The 19,811-nt window shown below is 29.9% G+C and overlaps 1 protein-coding gene across 2 annotated transcripts in view; it reads right to left on the reverse strand.

Annotated features, from left to right (window-relative positions):
* Nucleotides 1-19,811, reverse strand: part of LOC142322962 (uncharacterized) — a 1,168,170-nt gene that overhangs the window by 623,024 nt on the left and 525,335 nt on the right. For both annotated transcript variants that reach the window (XM_075362062.1, XM_075362063.1), the window contains one exon: nt 9,885-9,982. The gene's annotated coding sequence lies outside the window, so the exon portion shown is untranslated. The remainder of the gene's footprint in view (nt 1-9,884; nt 9,983-19,811) is intronic.

Here is a 19,811-nt window from a genome sequence, read left to right on the forward strand (position 1 = left end):
TAATTTAATTTAAAATAAAAGAGGTAAAAAATAATAAATGCCTTTAGTAATACGGCAGCCTAAAAAAACCTTCCGGTTAATTTCATTTAAGAGTTCTTTTATTACACAAAAAAAGGAAAATGGCTAAAAAAACAAACCAATATTTAGAAAGTAAAGAAAGAAAAAACAAACATGTAAAGCAAAATAAAAATAAATGTTAATAAATTACCCATGTTTAAATTAACTTTACAGTAATGTTTTAAACTGTGTTTTTATGTTTCATTAATATCTTCTAATTTCTAATTTTGTTATATATATATATATATATATAATTAATTAATTAATTAAATAATATAGCAAATAGAATTCTAAATCCTAAAATAACGGCAGTGTAAAAATCCCGTATCTATCATTCTTTATTAAATAATGTCACCACAGTTTTTAAACGAAAAAATAATTATTATTATTATTATTTTGACAGGAGAGGAAGTAGAAAACCATATTAATTTTTTTTCGCGTTTACAGTATTTCCTTGCATTTTCGTACAAGGAAGTAAAAATATATAAATAAATAATAATAATAATATATTTCTGTTAATATTTTAGCGATAGTTCCTAATAAATGTTAAATATCATTTCATCTCATCTTTTGTCTTTCATCCAAAAGAGGAGAAAGATTAAGGTAGTTTTAATTGGTTGTAGATGAATTGGAGTAAATAAATAAAAATTAGCACAGAATGCCATTCAAAAATGCGGGGCTTTACTTTGAGAATTAATTTGGAAAATTAATTAAAAAAAAAAAAATGCTGTACTTTGATTTGTTTTGCAGTTATAGCTTGAAATATTTCCTCATGATTTCTGTTCTACGGGTAAAATGAAATCATATTGGAATTCTTGATACTCAAATTAAGATTCTAAAATTAAATTCTCTCCTAAAAGAAAAAATACATTGTACTTTCTAATTACTATTGAAAGACAAAGGTCTTCTTGGAATATTTAATTTAATAGTTGGAATATTGAAACAAACTGTTTCAATAAACATAACTGATGTTTCAATAAACATAAATTACATAGTATTTTATCCATTATTGTTAATATTATATTGATATAAATTGTAACGTTAATCATTTTTAACTGGATCTAGATAATACTGTAATAAAAAGAGTACCTTTTTTATTTATAAAATGTGTTGGAAAAAAACAATAAAGATAAAAGTTTCAAAAGGATGAGATGATACGGTCCAAATTAAAATAATACCTTCACTTGACTCAGCAATAAAAGTCACCCGTTTATTGTGTACTGTTTTTCTCCTGTTAGAATTTCATATTTCTCCTTGTATATTGCTCTGGGGAATACCTTCATTTACAGAAAAGAAATTGTCTCTTTTTTAGGGAAGATATATTTCTGAAAACCATATTAATCCGTAGGTGTGTGCTTAGAGTGATTATTAATTTTTTTTATGTATATGTCGTTTTTATTTTTTTATTTCTAATATGAATAAACATATTTATTCAGTTTTGTTATATTAAAAGTAGATTACGAAGTAATAATGGTAATTTATCTATATTAACACTTTTATACAAAAATTATTTGTGGGTGAAATGTCTCTTGTAATGTAACTTCTTAATTTCAGCATAAAAATATTAATCAGAATATTGAAAAACAAACAAGAACATCGATTCAAATATATAAACAGGAAATTCGTAGTAATATTTTTATTACATTCTCCTTTTGACACTTTAATAAGGTAAATACTGGACATAATTTCTCCCTTTGTGGATAAATGACTCAGTAATTATCGTTAAATTAAAAAAAAAAACCTATTTTATTAATAGACCTGCTTTTTAATATAAATTTCCAAATAACATTTTACAAGTCTGATTTATATGACAAATTTCAGTGAACTAAAAAATGTTCAAAACTTATTTCATTTTAGTAACTTAAAAAATGAAGCAAGTTAATAAAAATCGTGGTTTTATTCTTTACCTCCCAAAGGGTTTCTTCGACCGTTATAAATATGGTAAAGATTACTATAACTTTAGCTATTTAATTACTAAACGGTAGATATCATTATTTATTTAATTATTACTTTTTTGCAACTGCAACTACAACTACATTAATACAACTGTCTGCAACTGCAGATAACAACTGCCTCATTAACTTCTGAGTACTAAATATGACTGCACAAATTAAAATTACCTGTAACATTTATTGGTTTATTGTCTGTCCAATTAAAAAAAAAAAAATAATAATAATTGCTGGACATGTGTGTGTGTTAATCTGTTATCGACAATAGGTTCTTCAAAATTAAAAAAAAAACAATTTTTTCTCCCATTTAGTAAACTTTGAAGATGTATCATTAAAAGTACTTCTTATAAAAAGCTACTTTTTATAAGTACCATCATAAACTATACAAAAAAATTATCGAATAACTTACGCAATAGCACTGTGGTTAAAGGTATAAAACAATTTTAAAATAACCATGATTTTATCATTTATCGCCAAATATAAGTTTAGATGCCCTTAAAATTCAACAGTTCCTACTGTAAACTAATTTTTAAATCTCTTGAAACTAAACAAAATAAATGAATAAGTATTTTCTACGGCCGTATTATAACGTTTGAATTACGCGGCTGAAACTTGTATCATAATGAGGGTCATTATGAAACAGAATTTCATAATGCTACAGGTGTTCAACTGATCAATAACCACTCTTTTCAAACATTGACCCATTAAAATCGAGTATTGTTTAACGTATCAGCTATTTTTTATCTATTATTTTAATCCGATTTAATAGTTAGCAAGCAGTGATTAATTTAAAAGTACACCGATAGGTAAATAAGTTTCTTTGTTTGTTTATTCTTAGGTAATTTTGTCGGATTCTGAGAAAGAAATGACTTTGACAGTGATCAATATCAAAGAAACAGTAGAATTTATGTCTAATAACCTATTGCCACAGAAATATATTTTTTAATATAGTTTTTTTAAATTAAAAAAATATATTCCGTAAATGACGTATTACTGATTTAAATCAATAATCCCACATTTCCTCAGCCGTAGAAAATATACGGTATGAAACTGTTTGTAATGGCCATTTATTCACTCTTTGAAGTTTACGACATTCGCCAAGACTCGTGCAGTAACTTACTTCACTTTCGTGCATTAATGGCTATGACTACAGACTCACTGAATTATGTTCGTTGGATAGTGATAAGAAGATTCAAGTTTTACTAGACTAGATTGAATTTATATTTCAAATATAATTATCAATTTTGTTGTCTTTGTAAAACCAACTTGATTTCTTTTAACACTGACAACAATCAACATGTATAAATATACAAATTACGTAGAATAGTTGAAAATCTGTTAACTTTTTTTTTTCACAATTCTTATATTTACAATCGGTTCCAAGATGCAACCACAAGCAAATAGAATTACAATAAGAACGTGATGTGGGAATTCCAATGAATTCTCCTCAATAAAACATAATGCAAACATAAAAAACTGAAACTGTTTCAGTTGCCGGCCTCCGTGGCGTGAATGGTAGCCTCATCCATGGCGTAAGTGGCGCTCATCTCGGCCTTTCCTACGGAGGTCCCGGGTTTGAATCCCGGTCATGCATGGCATTTTTTATACGCTAAAAAATTTTAATTCCATATCCCGCACACAAGCTTCAAGGCTATGTGGCGATATCATGAAGCAAAAAAAAAAAGTACTTGCACAGATTTACTCCATAAGAAGCACAAAAATCCGTAAAATTAACAAAAGCAAAAAATCAAATAATATTACAAGACAAAGGAGAAGAAGAACTTAAATTAATATGATATAAATAAGACAACATGTAAATACCCAAGGCAGTATTTTATTTATAAATACACTTGGACAGATTCCTATATGTAATACGAATATGTTTGCAATATGAACCGAATCGTTTGATTCCCTCGCAGACGTAAGGCGTAATTATACATTTATTCGTCCCGTGCAAACCAATTTCTTCGTCCGTGCGATGATTCTCACCAACTTATTCTGGAAGCATTGTTTAACCTCAATGTTGCTCTTGCTCCTTGTAACCTATAGCTTTATACCACACCTCCAAATGGGTAGCAGAATGACCTCGTATATTAAAGTTTTGTTGGATAGCGACAAATGTGAGTTCCTGCTTAGTAACCAATAAAGCTCCTTAAACCTGATATTTAGCTGTTTTCTCTTCTCTTTCTCATGGTTCTTCCATGTCATGCTACGATCAAGGTACACCCTGAGGTACCGGACTCGGTCAGAATGCGGGATGAAAACGCTATCTAGGTTGAGCCGGGGATAGTCACTCCTCTTTATGGCAAACGTGGTATGACTCGATTTATTATGATTTACTTTTATTCTCCACTTTGCTAGCCACTCGACGGTCAGGTTTAACGCTGAATGAAACTTTCTCAAGACCAAACGAGGATCTTCATCACAGCCAGGATCGCTGTGCCATCTTGATGGCACAGCGATCTCAATTGATGTGCCATCAATTTTCTGGGATCTCTGATTGAGGACGCCAGACACCCATGTTTCTGAGAGCTTTGTAAACAATATCCCGCAAGACGATGTCTCACCATCATATGGTCTATAGATATATCACTGTTTGGCCGGATTAACTATAACACGGCCAAACGATTAAAAAGAAAGTCTTAAATGAAATATAATTAAAAACACCTCACGCAATATTTTTCTCGTCCATATTCTACTAAGAAGTCAACGATAATCTGGTTTACAACCTTTTATTTCACGAATATACGTATTAACTAAACAACAGTACTAAAAATAAACACAGCTAATCGATTAAAATGTTGAACAAAATGTTTACTGCAGTACGATCATCTGGAAAATATATACTGTTCTTTTACAGCTGAATTTTTATATGATAAAATATGACAAGAGAATTTCATTCATTATAATTACACCCTACATATTTGAAAATAAATCTTAATGTTAAGTTTCATTTTGGGAGAATGAAAGATATATTTTATATTTGACCTGATTTGTAGATTAGATTGGTATTGTACAACAGACAGTATTTGAAGATGACCGGACGGTTTGCTTGGCAGTCGGAGGGGAGTAAAGTAATTAGTATTCCCTCGTTAACATACCACAACTCTTCATCAACACTTTTTTTCCCTGACACGCTGTATGTACATTTTCGGTATAACAGACTAGCGTTGTAAATTGAACTACGATGCAATTTAACACGAGTTTTTTTTGTTGCTGTTGAAGAGAATGTGTTTTTTTTTTTTAATTTTATTACATTAAACAACACTCATATGGTAAGAAAAAAATAAAAATAGAAAATAATTTTTAAATAATGTAAATAATATGGAATGTTCGTAAAAAAGATTAAAATAATTTTTTTTAAAAATTATATCAAATCCATATGCTTTTCGTTAATATTTTTCATGTATTCATAACCCGTCATGGAATTACAGGTTTCAAGCAGAATACAAGTTACAAATATTTTACAGTAGAATTTAAATCACCCTCTAAAAAGATTGTATTATGTATTTAGCCTAAGTAATCTAAAAAATATCTCTGGAAAGGTTTGGGTAATCAGATTTAACATTGATAAAAAATAAAATAATATTTTTAATTATTTATGAACATATTTTTATTCCCAAATACAATTTCAACGTTTCTTTTTTTAATGAAAAAGAGTTAAAATTATTTTTTTTAAATAACAAAAAATATAGATCTCACAAGGGACAAAAGTCTTATTTAGTTTAAATACCTCATTCAAAGGTTTATAACAATTAAAAGTACCCTCATTTTTGATGAAAAATAATTTCTAAATATTTTCTAAAACCTAATAATTCCTGAAAAACGTTTTTGACCGACTTCCTAGACCCTAATTTACAGAAATATAGCCCTTCAAACCATTATTATTGTTTACATTTTTTAAAAAGTCATATATTTATTATCGCAAATAACGTTTTTACAAAACCTAAGTTTGAAAAATATTTCACACAAAGGTTGTGGGGGTTTCAATTCCAGAGATAATTTTTTTTGTGTCTACACTATTTCTTTCTTAATTTCAAATTGTTTTATGTTTTTTCTATTTTATTTTAAAGAGACTATTTAAAATTTAAATTGAAAAAAAATTATTTTCTTTACTTTTCTATTCTACAAATTTCAACGAAAAATCAATTCTTTACGACTTATTTTCAAAATAATTCTACTTTTCCCAAAATGAAAAAATTGAATGATTTTGACCATCAATATAGTATATTGTAAATCATATGCCTAATCCTTTCCATGGCACCATAAAGTATAATTAATGCACTTCAAAAACCATGGTATTTGAAATTTTTGTCCACAACCGCTGTATATGTTTAATTACTCACAAAAAAATACTATTTCCAGTTGTTGGCCATAAATATATAGTGACATAACTTTTTTGTATTCTCTTAATCAGATAAATTTAATGTTGTTTTCAAGAATCGGAATTTAAAATTAAAAAAAATTTACTTAGTATATATACACGTTATTAAAGATATATAAAATTAAAAAAATATTTAAAAAGACAATCTTTTGATAAAAATTTAACTTTTGAGGTTTTGTATGCAATAAATCCATTCTAAAGTATTCAAATCCGTAGTAAGGCAACTAACGTTTGCTAGGATTTGAACCTCAGAACCTTCGACTTCGAAAATCAGCCACTGAACAACACATTTGCGACGACGAGTAACCACTAGTCCAAGAGAGTCTAAGAATCTATTTTTACTACACAATTAATTAATAAATCTTTTAATGGCAGAGCAAGGTAAAAATAAAAGTGTACTTCATCAAGTTCATAAAAGCAATAAGAAATGTAACTTTGTCACCGAAGTCAAGGTCAATTGTTGTCCGTGACTTAAGAATTATAACGAAGATTTTTTAACTTTTAATCATTTTAATAATTAAAACCAATTAAAAGTACATACGAATTAATATCTAATTTTTGAAGATATATCAAATAAAAAATAATCATAAAATGATAGAATTTTTTTATTCTTTTGAACAGTAAAATGCAAGAGAAAAAACAAAACTAAGGGGGTTGTAAAGACACTCCATCTAAAAGGAAAAAAGAAAAATAACCTTAGTTGGGTGTAAACGATCCATCACTCTGACAATTCAATTACAAAAAAGAAAACAAGTTAAAGAGACAACGGGAAGATTAAAAGCAACAAAGTGATATTTAAAATAAAAAAGCAATAATATATATATATATAAAACTAAAGATATCCAGGTGTGAGATTAGTGTAAAAGCTCCTAACTGAAATGAAAAAAAAAATAGTGTTATAAAATAAACCAAAACTTTTGACAGCATAAAAACATTTAACAGTTTCTCTTTCTGTCACATCATTTCCTAGATTACCACTAATTTCACAAGGTAGTAGGAATTTTCATAGCGGTTTTGCCTATTGCATACATTGAAGAAAAAGTGAAGAGAAATTACAAGTTAGTATCGAGAGGTCATATTTTGAAAGATCATCTTACAATTGAGTAAGCTGTTATTCTAGTGTGCTAAAAGCAGAAACGACGAACGACTTCATGGTAACTGTTACTGAACGAATAAGCCTACCAATATTTTTAATGTACCAAAGCTGTGTTTTGATTACGAGAAAACATTCCAAATATTAAACCGATACTTGATAACGAATATGTAATCGATCAGGTATGAGGTTATTAAACAAAATAACAGATGATAACAATAGTGTTTCTGATAGGAAACAAATAATATAATAGCCTATTACAATCATCATTAAATTTACTTCGTTTAATGACAATTGACATAATACTCGTATGTACCAATATTTAATTTTACATCAGAAAAAATGGTTGGAAATTGTTCCACACCGCATAGAAAGTAAAAAACCTAATTTTGCCAAAAGTAATTTTTTTTTACTTTAATTTCAAGTTCACTGGGTGAATGTATATGTCAAGTTTTTGTTCGTATAGTGTAATTAGAAAATTCTGACTCACGTCATATTTTTGGTGGTAGATTTAAATTACCTCCAATTACTAAAGTTAAGGGTTGTAAACTGTCCCCAACATCATTATCCTACATTTATAGAAAAATAGTTTTTTATTCCTTTCTCGGCTATAGTTCTATTCTTGCTTAAACAACATAGCTATAAAGGGAAAGTACGGAGATCGGCCAAAATTTTGGGTAACAGGGTTTATGAAAATTTCGATGACTCAAGAAGCCCTTGGTTACCCACCGAGTTGGTCTAGTGGTGAACTCGTCATCAGAAATCAGCTGATTTTGAAGTAGAGAGTTCTAAGTTTCAATTTCTAGTAAAGGCCTTCCTTATATACGGTTTGATTACTAAATCGTAGATACCGTTTTTCTTTGGTTGTTTGGTTTCAATTAACCACACATCTCAGAAATGGTCGACCTGAAGCCAAACTGGACTTTCAAACATAAATTCTTCGAAAATGGCTCAAAAATTTCTATATATGCATCATAGTGGTTCTTAAATTTTTGAAAAAATTAAAAACCAAAACAAAGAATAAAATAAAAACAGGGAGAAGAGTAGTTTTCGTAATTTTTATTATTTTACATTTTATTTAGTGGTCGAAAATTAAACTTAAGTACTATGAAAGTACTAAGAATATATTTCGTTTGAATTAAAAATATATTTGGGAAAGTTATGCAACCCTTTGCTGGCTTTTTTTATTGAGACAACAAAAAGTGTCAAAAATATGTATAATTCCGATTTTGTTTTCAATGAGGAAGAATCGAAATTGTTTCTAATAAAACAGGGAATAGAAAAAATCGTATTTCGGGTATTTATCTTTTGAGAACCTAAATATTAAGCATGAATAAAATTCATTCGTTTGATATATTAAACCTCAAAATCACTCCAAGCCTCACTCGAACTTTTGAAAAAAATCAAATTGATGTAATTTCTTCTAATATACAAGAGACAACACCACATCTTTTACTGATGATCCTAAAAAATAAAACAAAATATACACTAACGCAAATACTACCTTCCAAAGCAGATTGGCTGAACTAAACTTCTTTGTATGAATTTGAGCACTAGTACAATTTTCCGTGTTAAAGACTACTAAAAAATATTTTACACATTGTGTCTTTCAATATTTTTCCATATTTTTAATAAAATTCGGATTTTAAATTGAAATGATTCTTTAAAATAAATTACTTAATTACGGTTTTCAGAAAAATTACGTTTTTATTCATTACTTAAGTATAATTTAATTTACTGTTTTTTTGTTTTGTTTTTTTTTATAATGTAAACTTTTATTTTATTTTAACATTGTTTTACTACAAATAACATGTTTGGTTATTGTAAAATAATAGAAAATTATAATCTATTAATCGCGGAGATCCACTGTTACTACGTATCAAATGCGTAGTTTAATGGGATACATATTGATAAGGCTTCTTTACAAGTAAGGTTTAACTAATTTAAATATACTGTAAAATTTAAATTTGATAATAATAATCGTCAATTAAAATAAAGAAAATTTATCACTGTAGCAGATAAATCTAATTTATACGAGATATATAGACTTTTTCATTAATATAATTATAATGGTCCGCGCTAAATAATCGTAAACATGAATTTAAAGCGACTGTACATTCTTTTATAATACTATCTTTCTGTAGTATAACATGAACAAAACTAATCTTTCATCTATATCTGGTGAACAATTCGATTTTCCGTTTTTATCAGAGAATTTTATAACCAGGTTTTTGCATATTAGCGCGCAGGGACATCAAAACATCGAAAAAATATAGTCCTGCGACAAAATCATCTTTTATCACGTAACAATAAATTCTCTACGAATAACAGTTTGGAAAATTATAAATAATAGCGCGTAAGGAATTTAAAAAAATAAATAATAATCAAAATATATACTTACAGTCATTTTACTATTAAACATTTCTTTAAATGATCCTTATTTATGTATATTTTCTCCAACAATATGAGTAAAAATGGAAGTTAAATTATGACACCGACCTGAAACATAACACAAAAATATTACTGTAAAGTTAAATGTAATTTTAACAGAGTTATTTAATGCAATAATGTAAAGAAAAAAGTACTATTATATCTAAGTTAACCTTTCTAGCAGCTTCTTATATATTACTGAAGGTAATAGGTTAAGTTAAATTTTAAAGGCTTATGTACGACAATAACATATATACTACAGCAAATTTACTTAATTCATGAGTACATTTTGATAGGAATTTCAGTGTTCATTGGGGAAAAAAATTTAATACCATTACAAACAATAAGATAGATTAAGGTAGAATAAATATTAAAATAAATAAACATTTTTGGTCTGTTTTTGTTAGATCCCCGCCACTGGAATTTATTGATGTTAGTGATACTATAATAACCAGAACAGTCTGTACTTACATTGTAATATGAAAACAAGTTTTTTTGTATAATGTTGATGGTTGCAGAACAATTTATTGCCGCTGCGATAGTGTAGAAGGCGACTAAGTTCGCCTTTATTTGTTCAGACATGTTGACATTCCGGTTGTCTCCACCACATAAATATGACTCCAGTAACGCGCCCGTTTATTCTGTACTCATCATATTTATAACGCAGCGAAAGCCCAAAAGTCTCCTTTTTCTATTACGGGACAAACGAAATTAATCGTAAGATAATTCAGTATAATATTGAAACTCAATACGAGTAAGTTAAGAAAGTCAACATACGATCTCAATAAATCCGACAAAATTATTATGAGTTATTAAATGGAGATTATTTTTACAATTAATAAAATGTCGCTCAAACGATCAGGAATGGCGTATAAAAAATTATTCATCTTTTTGTCTGTATACGCCGTCAAATACCGACTGCCCGCCATATCATGAACGAATTGCAACAATGATATTTTAGTCCAATATAATAACTCAAATCGCGATTATTATGCGACCGACTGTTAAAAGCAGAATGAATTCAGAAGTTTGTCACGAAACAGGGAAGAAAAAGACTGAACAACTTACAACATTTATAAAACAATGAAAAGATAAGTTTCACTGTAAATTCTGTATTATCTTATTAATAAATTTCAGTGCCGGTACTCTAAGAGAAAGTACCCATGTCTTCAATAAAATTACAACAATATTAATAATAATAAAAAAAAAAACTAAAGAAGAATTCATTAATATACATAGCTAAGTTAAATTATATTTTGATAAAAGTAAACTTTTAAAGTTACAGTTTTTAAACAAAAATCTTACACAACATAATACAGTAAATTAAGAAGAATTTACAAAATCAGATTCATAAATCGTTTGAACATCTGCATCAGATGTAAATTACTTTAAGAGTTACTGGATGATTAATTTTCTAAAACTTATTCAGAAATATTTATTCAGATTATGGACCTAAATAGATTAACAGTTTCTAGTATAAATTGATTGTTTTTATAATTACATTGTATCAATAATGAAGTGTCATTATTTTAATATTACAATATTCTAAATATTTTAAGTGAAAAGTGAGTAATACTCTTTCAAGATACTAATTTAAAAATGATAACGGCCATCATTTTAAAATGTGTTCTTGTGAAACCACAATACTTATTAGAAACTGGTGACGTAACATGTTTTTAAAAATAAATTTCTATAAAAACAAAACCTATAAAAAAGTAATCAAATGAGGTTTATATATCTATTAACTGATTTTTTTTTTTTTGTTGGTGAATCACCTAAAGGAACATTCTCAGATAATGTAAGAAAATCGTCTTTACATTAATTACTATAACGTTAGAGAAAACTGCGTATTTCTCGTAGTATTTAAATGGAAAAAAATGTTAATTTACTAATATACGTATTTGATAAAAAATAAATAATGTAATTAAGAAAGGTTTCAAGTATTTATTAAAATCACTTACAAATACAAAAATTTCACTAGATAAGGTAGAGAGAGCAAGACCAATATGAATATGATGTGAAAAGAGGATAAGAAAAGTGCAGAATGAAAAATCTTAATTAAGGTGGTAATAATAGGAACAAAACGGAACGATAATAAAAAGCGTTTACATAAAACTAAGAACAACTTCATACGTAAGAATGTAGGACTGTAAACAGTAATGAAGGTGGAATGATTTAAGGCTGGAATAGTATGGTGGTCTATGATTCGAACAGAGAAAATAAAACTGATTTTTCATACACGCTGAAACATATATTTAAACAATTTAAAAAAAAATTATTTATTTATTTTGACAATATTGTAACATAACCTTATATATTATCTGGCTTGTTGTAAGCACTTTTGTGCAAATAGTATTATATTTATTCAGCAGTTAATATTTCTGAAGGATAAATAATGCTTTTAGTGGTTTTAACATCAACACTAGTACAACTTGTGTAACTAGTATAGCATTCTAGTATCGCCTAAGCTTTGTCTAACAGCTGACGGTAACATGGTTGGGATAACTGCTGTACATTTTTGTTTTTACTCACCCATAAATTTCCTGTTGAAGTTGATTTATCCCATACGAGTATAATAAAAATTGAAGTGTCTCTCTCAAACTCTCTGTATGCATTACGTTCTTTTACATGCATCTACAAATTATATATACAGAGTGTCCCACGAAGAAACAGAGATACTTTCAGAACGTGTTTTACTCGTGAAACAATAAACATAGGTCTGGAAATACTTTGTTTTCGAGTTACGGCTAGCGAAATATTTCGCCCGGATTTCAGCTCTTCTAATAAAAAGAAGCCTTACTGTAAATTTTGGGACCCAAATTAAGGAGTAAAAAGTTTGTGATTTCTTATGTAATTTGAGCTTCAAAATACGATAAAATAGAACCCAGAACTATAACTCCAGTAGTTTTTTAAGATATTCGACGTAAAACGCAAAATTTGGTGTCGGAAAAGAGTTTGTTTTTAGGTTAGTATTAAAATAGCTTTGTTAAATGACTAATACAAATGGGTAAAATTTAGTAACAAGACTTGTAGAGAATTTAATTCTGAGAAAATTAATGTAAATACAGCCAATAAAGAGTAAACTGAAACTTTTAAAAATCGGTTTATATTGAAGCAAAACACGTGAAAAATAAGACGGAAAATTGTACTATTCTGTACCTAATAAACATTATTTTTAATATAGCAGAACAAAACAATAAAATATATGAAATGATAAATGGTAACAGAATAACAAACCTCGGTTACAGTAACTGTTCGAAATTCCCTCATAACGTACATGGCACTCTGCCCGACGTAATATATTTCCAGTGGCTTTCCGTATCAACTCAGGATTGTTTGTTTAAATTCAATAGCGGTTCGTATTTTAATGAGTAATTCTTCTTTAGCATTAACCTTTTGTCGGTATACTATAGTTTTTCATATAGCCCAAAAGAAGTAATCTAGTAGCGTTAATTCAAATTATGTGGTGGCATCGATCGGTCCACCACGTCCAATACAGGTTAAAAAATTAGCATTCAAGTGATTTTTAGCTACTAAAGAAAAATGTGGCGTTGCACCACCGTGATTGTAAAATCATTTACAATCTAATTTATAAAGGTACATCCTTCAAGAGAGCCGACAAATAATTTTTTAAGAAATTAAAGCCGTAAACTCGAAAACAAAGCATTTCCAGACTTATGTTTATATGAACTTTTTTCATTATTTTCAGCAGTAGAACATGTCCTGAAAGTTTCACAGTTTCTTCGTGGAACACTGTGTTATTCATCTCGGCAAGATAATATATAATCTAACCTATATATATATATATTGTTTTTTTTTAAATATATTGTATTAGTTTTCAATAAGTTAAGAACCATTAATCCAGTTTCAATATTATCGAAACAACTTAAAAGTTTAATATTCACAAAGATTGATAAGTTATATACAAATTATTTTAGTCACTTTTTCGCTTTAAAAAGTGTAGATACAAAATGCAAACTCGTATAATTTCCAACAACATTAATTAAAAAATATTTTTTAAATGTTAGCCCGAGTTATTAGGATAACAGTCGCTTAATGAAGAACGGTTTGCTACCTTATTCTGCTTGCTATATATGGCTGTAAATTTTGAAAAAGATATGCCAGTGATCTAATATACTCTAATATATTATAAAACAACCACCGCCTATAAGTGGCGTGAATCTTGTGTATGCCTAATATTAGCCTTTTTTTATTTAAATAACTTATGTGTTGAAGTGTTTCGCCTGACCAGTCAGGCAAAACACAATCCCAGAATTAGGGTACAAGAATAAATTACTAATTATTGAGGTATGACACTTCACGGCATTAAGTCTGCATAGGATATACATTTTGTTACCAGTTAAGTTTGGTATAACTTAAATATAATCGTTTAATAATTTCCACTACTTATAATTTGTTTTTTAATTTCATATTGGTAATTTCGATTTCCTGTACCTTACTAAAATTACACCATAAACAAATGTGTAGGTGATTTTTTACTGACACATTTTACATTCTTGTGTGTGTGTGTGTGTGTGTGTGTTTGCGCGCGCGCGCGGGCGCGGGCGAGTGTGTGTATGTAATATACAAAGATTTTTAAAGAATAGGAACCCTTAAATAACGTAAAGTAATTTTAAACTGTAAAGTTATGTTTAACCGTTCTAGTTTGAGAGAAAATATTTAACGAACGCTTCTACCACAAAACGATCTATTTTTCGATATGAAACCAATCCACTCCTGAGCACCCATAGGAGGTAACTAGAACTATTGAAATGGAAATTATAGGTGTGACAAATCATTTTAAGAAGTAGTGAAAATTATAAATGACATCGGATTACTGGATAAACATCGGGCTACGACAATCCAAACCACAATTATGGCCGTTTAATTTTTTTTCAGCTAGTTTCAAAATAATGTCATTCCAAACAGCAGTCTCATACAGAAAGATTCAGCTTTTTGGTGCAGGAAAACGAGCTAGTTTTTATTTTTTCGTGTTTAATTGTAGAAAAATATTTAAGAAATACTGCAGACGGATTTTTTTGTTACCGTTTTGTGAAAAACATCAAGCAGCCGCTATTCTGGTTAGAATTGTCGTAGCTCGAAGTTTTTTTTCACAAAATTTTGTTTTTAATGAACTTTAAAATAATTTATCACAATTATACCATTTCTGTTTAAAATGTTTCAATCGGCCCAATATGGAGAGCCCCTAGGTGCCCGGGATGCGGTGGTCTCAACCGAAAAAATATATCGTTTCAGAGGTAGGAGGTTCTGGTAAATTTCAACGGTTTAAAAGTTATAAGTGTTGCCATACTTAATGAATACTCTGTAAAGTAAAGCACTGTTACATAGTGTTGCTGATTTAAACGACAAAATTTCAAAGAATAAAGTGAATAATATAAATGTATTACTTATTTAAATGATAAAATAATAAATAGATAAATGAAACTATTTCATCGATATATATGCACACTTCAAATATTACTTTTTGATGTTTTGTTAAAGTACGAGGCTAAATAATTAAACATTTTACGTACATCACTTATATCAATAATCATTAATGCAAAGAGCATTCTGATTTAGCTTATACAATTCTGTTTAAAGAGCATTGTAATTTCGGTACGGGCCAATAGTCTAAAATCATGTTCTCTCCCTCTCGAGTCTGATTCATATACGCTAATCTAAATGAATATGGGTTTACGCAATGTATTATATAAATCACAAACTTATAAAAGCAATCAGTCAAAATTTGAACAAAAAGAAGTGATCTGACCGATTAAATGGATTTTTTTTTCAAGTATTCGAAATCACTGAAACGAAAACAAATTTCATTGTAAAACGTATTCTATAAATAATACAATTACTCACTAAAATCCTAATTTTTCTCATTTTAAAAAAGAAGCAATTTGAAATGAATAATGCAAAACGAGTGAAAAACTAAACGATTGGTGAGCAAGTGTACCAAGCAGTATATAAAATTTATTGTCCATTTAGTAAAATAAATCGAAACTCTTTGATCAATTTATAACTTTTAGTTTACTACAAATTCAACTGCTGCAACGAATTCTTTTTGCTTCAGTAAAAATGCCGAGTATTTTTATGAATTACTCGACAGTATTTTTTTTTTATTAAATTTATAGCATTTTTATAAATTAGTGATAGCTAGTGGATCACATGTATATAATTACACTTATATATAAATACCGGCAATTCAAGTCCTTCATATTATTTTGAATTTTCTTATAATTTTTCACTTTATTTAAGCATTTTTCTAGACCTGGAGATATCTTGTGTTTCACTCTAACCGTTTGGTTGTGTGGACAGTCGATAATAAATAGTTTAACTGGTAGATGAACTTGGCAATATTCACATAAATTCCGTTCCTTTTCCAATATGAGTTGTACGTGGCTAAAGTTAGCGTGTCATATTCTCAGTCAAGTTAAGACTGACTTGTTTCCTGCGTAAAGAGCATGCAGATTTTTCTTCAAAAATACTCTTTCGTATTTGATGAAGTTTTTAAGGTTTGATCTGTAGCCATTTTTCGTTCCGGCTATTGATTACTTTCATTTACGAAAGTTTTTGACCTTCTTTAAGCGTCGGCAAAATGTTCAATCGCAAAGAGAGTTTATGATATTCAGCAGTTTGTTTAGCCAATTTGTCTGTTTCTTCATTCAGTCTAATGTTTCCTTAATTCAGTTTAATGTCCAGCTGAGTTTGATGTCTGCAGAAGGTCATTTGAATTTAATTAGGTTGTAAGTTTCATTTATTTTTTGGACTATGTCGTTGTCCGTTAATTTATTTTCTATTGCTGTAATTTACTTTTTCTATATCTGCTTCGTCGATGTGTTTCAATGCTTAGAATGGCAAAATCTTCGCCGTTGAAGATAGGGACATCATCTGGGAGTTTGAATAAAAGATTTATTTCATGCATACCTACAGCTCAGCTTTTCTTTTGGATTTCAACCCATCAGTATAAACATGTAGACGATCTGCGTAATTGTCGACTAGTAGTTTATGTGTATGATTGTGTACTACATGGTAAAGTTTAGAAATGGTCGTATTATGTTTCACTATTTCTGGTGTAGATTGAAGCCAAGGAGGTGTTGAGTAAATTCTCCTTTCACTGTGTTGAGATTGGTGACTTGATCATTGACGTATTTTTTTACTCTCTCTTCGAATGGTTTAGTCGATTTCTTCGCATTTTTGTATTGAAATGAGAAATGTGTGGATTGTATGATGTCATTAACTATGATAGATCTTGCTATTGCCGATATTGGATAATTGAGTGTTAATATTTTTCTATGTTACTCAAATGATGTAAGATTTACGTGACATAACATGTTTTCGATGGGACTAATACGGAAAGCTCCGGTCGCCAGCCTTGCTGCACTGTGTATTGGTTCTATTATTTGCAGAAACTTAGGTTATAAACTACTGAGCCTTAATCTAGTTTAAATTGGACGAGTTCATTGCTCTGTTCTCCAGTTCTTAAAAGTTAACGTTTCAAGATATTGAGTTTTATAAAACAGTCCATTGCTAAATACTGCAGATGATCTTTCCATGATAATTTGCTGCCTAGCGTTGGACCTCAGTTTTTGACTTTATCCGTAACTCTTACTTTCTTGTTACCTAGATGTAGTTCTATATCGTCGTTTTATTTTTCTTCTGTGCCTTAAAAACTGTGACTGAGCTTTTTCTTGAAGATATTTTGAAACCTGTCTTATTGCAGAAAATCTGGACCGTATTGAGGGCATTTTGAAGTATTGTTTGCGTTGTTTTAATATCTCTTCCTGATAGCATTGATGTACCGTTATCAGCGTACAACGAGATCTTGATAGATACTGAAAATAGGTTTATTATGTTGTTTATTGCAAGTAGGAATGCAGTGACATTTATGATACCTCCTTGTGGAACGCCGTTTTCGATGTTAAACAGTTCTATAAGTATTCCATTAACTCTAACTTGGACGTTTGTAGAATTTAAAAAATTCACAATAAAATTTGCATACTTCCAAGTATCTTGTATTTTGCTAACAGTTTTATAATACACTTTCTCCACAACATATCATAATCCTTCTAAAGGTCTAGCGCGATAAGAACTAGAAGTTGATTGTTTTAAATGCATTGCTTATGTAATATTCAATTGTTATTGAAAAATATTTGAAAAGTGCCACTGTCTGAATCCATGTTAATGTGGTGACAGTATACTGTTATTACTTTCTAAGTACCACTTGAATTCTACAGTGGATCACGCTGGAGGGCCGCAGTGGACTATATTCTGTGGGGCGCAGTCAATAGAGAGGGCGATAGACAGTCTGGCAGCTGACGTCTTAAAACTTAAGGAGATCGATTATCATGAGAGGGGAGCGGATTAAGATGTCTTTAGGGGTGATGTGGGGATGAGGAACAGCTCCCTGAGGAGCTACCGTTCGTCCATACTCGCATGTATGGTCGGTGATGATGAAGTACGGGAACTCTCTCACCTCTGTGTCGAAAAAGACGAGTCCCGGCGGGGGTGTCCCTCGTGGGGTGCCCCTATTTGCAGCATGGGCATCAAGACCGAGTCCCAGCTGCCGGGATGGAACCCAGGAATGGCATACCCGGGCCTAGCTACCCTGCCCCAGCGGTTAGAGGCGGGCAAGCAAGCACGATCTGACCTGCGGGCCGACCTGCCATGCCAGACGTACTGCCGGTAGGTGGGAAGGCCCGTTAGATTTTCCAAGACACTCTTCTGGGCTGAGTTGTACTTGATTGTAGGTCCGGCCCAGGGGAGTAGGGAGAAAAAAAGTAGAACAAAAAGAAGTTCCATTTGAGTATTTTATTTAGTATTTTTTCCTAAGTATGCATGTATAGCACGTTAAAGTTATCGGTCTGTAGCTTTCTTTTATGGATAGATTCATACCTAGTTTCAATGCTGGTACAACAATCGCTTCTGCCCATTTCGAGGGAATATATTGTTCGACCATAAACAATTGAATATATAAAAGAGAAATTGAAGTTCTGCGACCAGCAAGTTTTTGAAACGTATTCGGGATGTCGTCCGCTCGTGTACTTGTATTTTTGCATGATTACAATACTTCCTGATGTTCTTGAAGAGTCAATTCGACATTTAGCTTTTTTGTTGCTTCGTCTGTTGCAGAGTTTATTTTGTATTGAATGAAACTTAAATCGTGATTAGAATCACTCCTAGTCGTTAGCAAAATTTTGCTAACGACTAAATTTTGCTAGGAGATGGGCTGCCTCAGAAGAGTTTTGCGTGTGAGTGTTTCCTATTTAATTAACGGCTTGATTGGGGTCTGGTTCCGGGAGTCAGGGTTAAGAAAAAAATACTAATTCATCTGCTATACTTGCCGTACATAGTGATAATTTCTATTGAACTAAATGAAACTTTGAAGTTAGCGGGTTTATCAGAGTTTAAAAGTACTAATATTTGTTCGAGGCTGATTTTTTTCGATTGTCTAACCTCCGACACCTGTTTTTTTATCCCCAAAGTGTGTTTTGACTGTTGAAATCTCCATCTGAGATAAACGGTTCCAGCAGTTGTGATATTAGATTTTCAATATCATCTTTGATTAGAGGATTGCTATTCGGGCAATACACACTGCAGATACATAGGTGCTTTGAATATAGAGTGATTTTGATGGATTCAGCATATGTTGTTTAATTGATTGCTATTTCTTGATTTGCTATGTTTGACGAAACGTATATAGCTACTCCTCCGCTGGCTGCCATATAATTGCTTTATTTTTGTAATATATATTTAAAATTTTGATTCCGTATAAGGATGAATTTTAAAAATCGTTTCTTGACGAGATGTGTTAGATGTATGGTTCTGCATCATATATTAATTTTTTGAGAAATTCAAAATATGTGTTAGGTTGTTAATATTTCACTCTTTAATA

This window comes from Lycorma delicatula, chromosome 4 (assembly GCF_047948215.1).
Source record: "Lycorma delicatula isolate Av1 chromosome 4, ASM4794821v1, whole genome shotgun sequence".
In the NCBI taxonomy this organism is placed as follows: domain Eukaryota; kingdom Metazoa; phylum Arthropoda; class Insecta; order Hemiptera; family Fulgoridae; genus Lycorma; species Lycorma delicatula.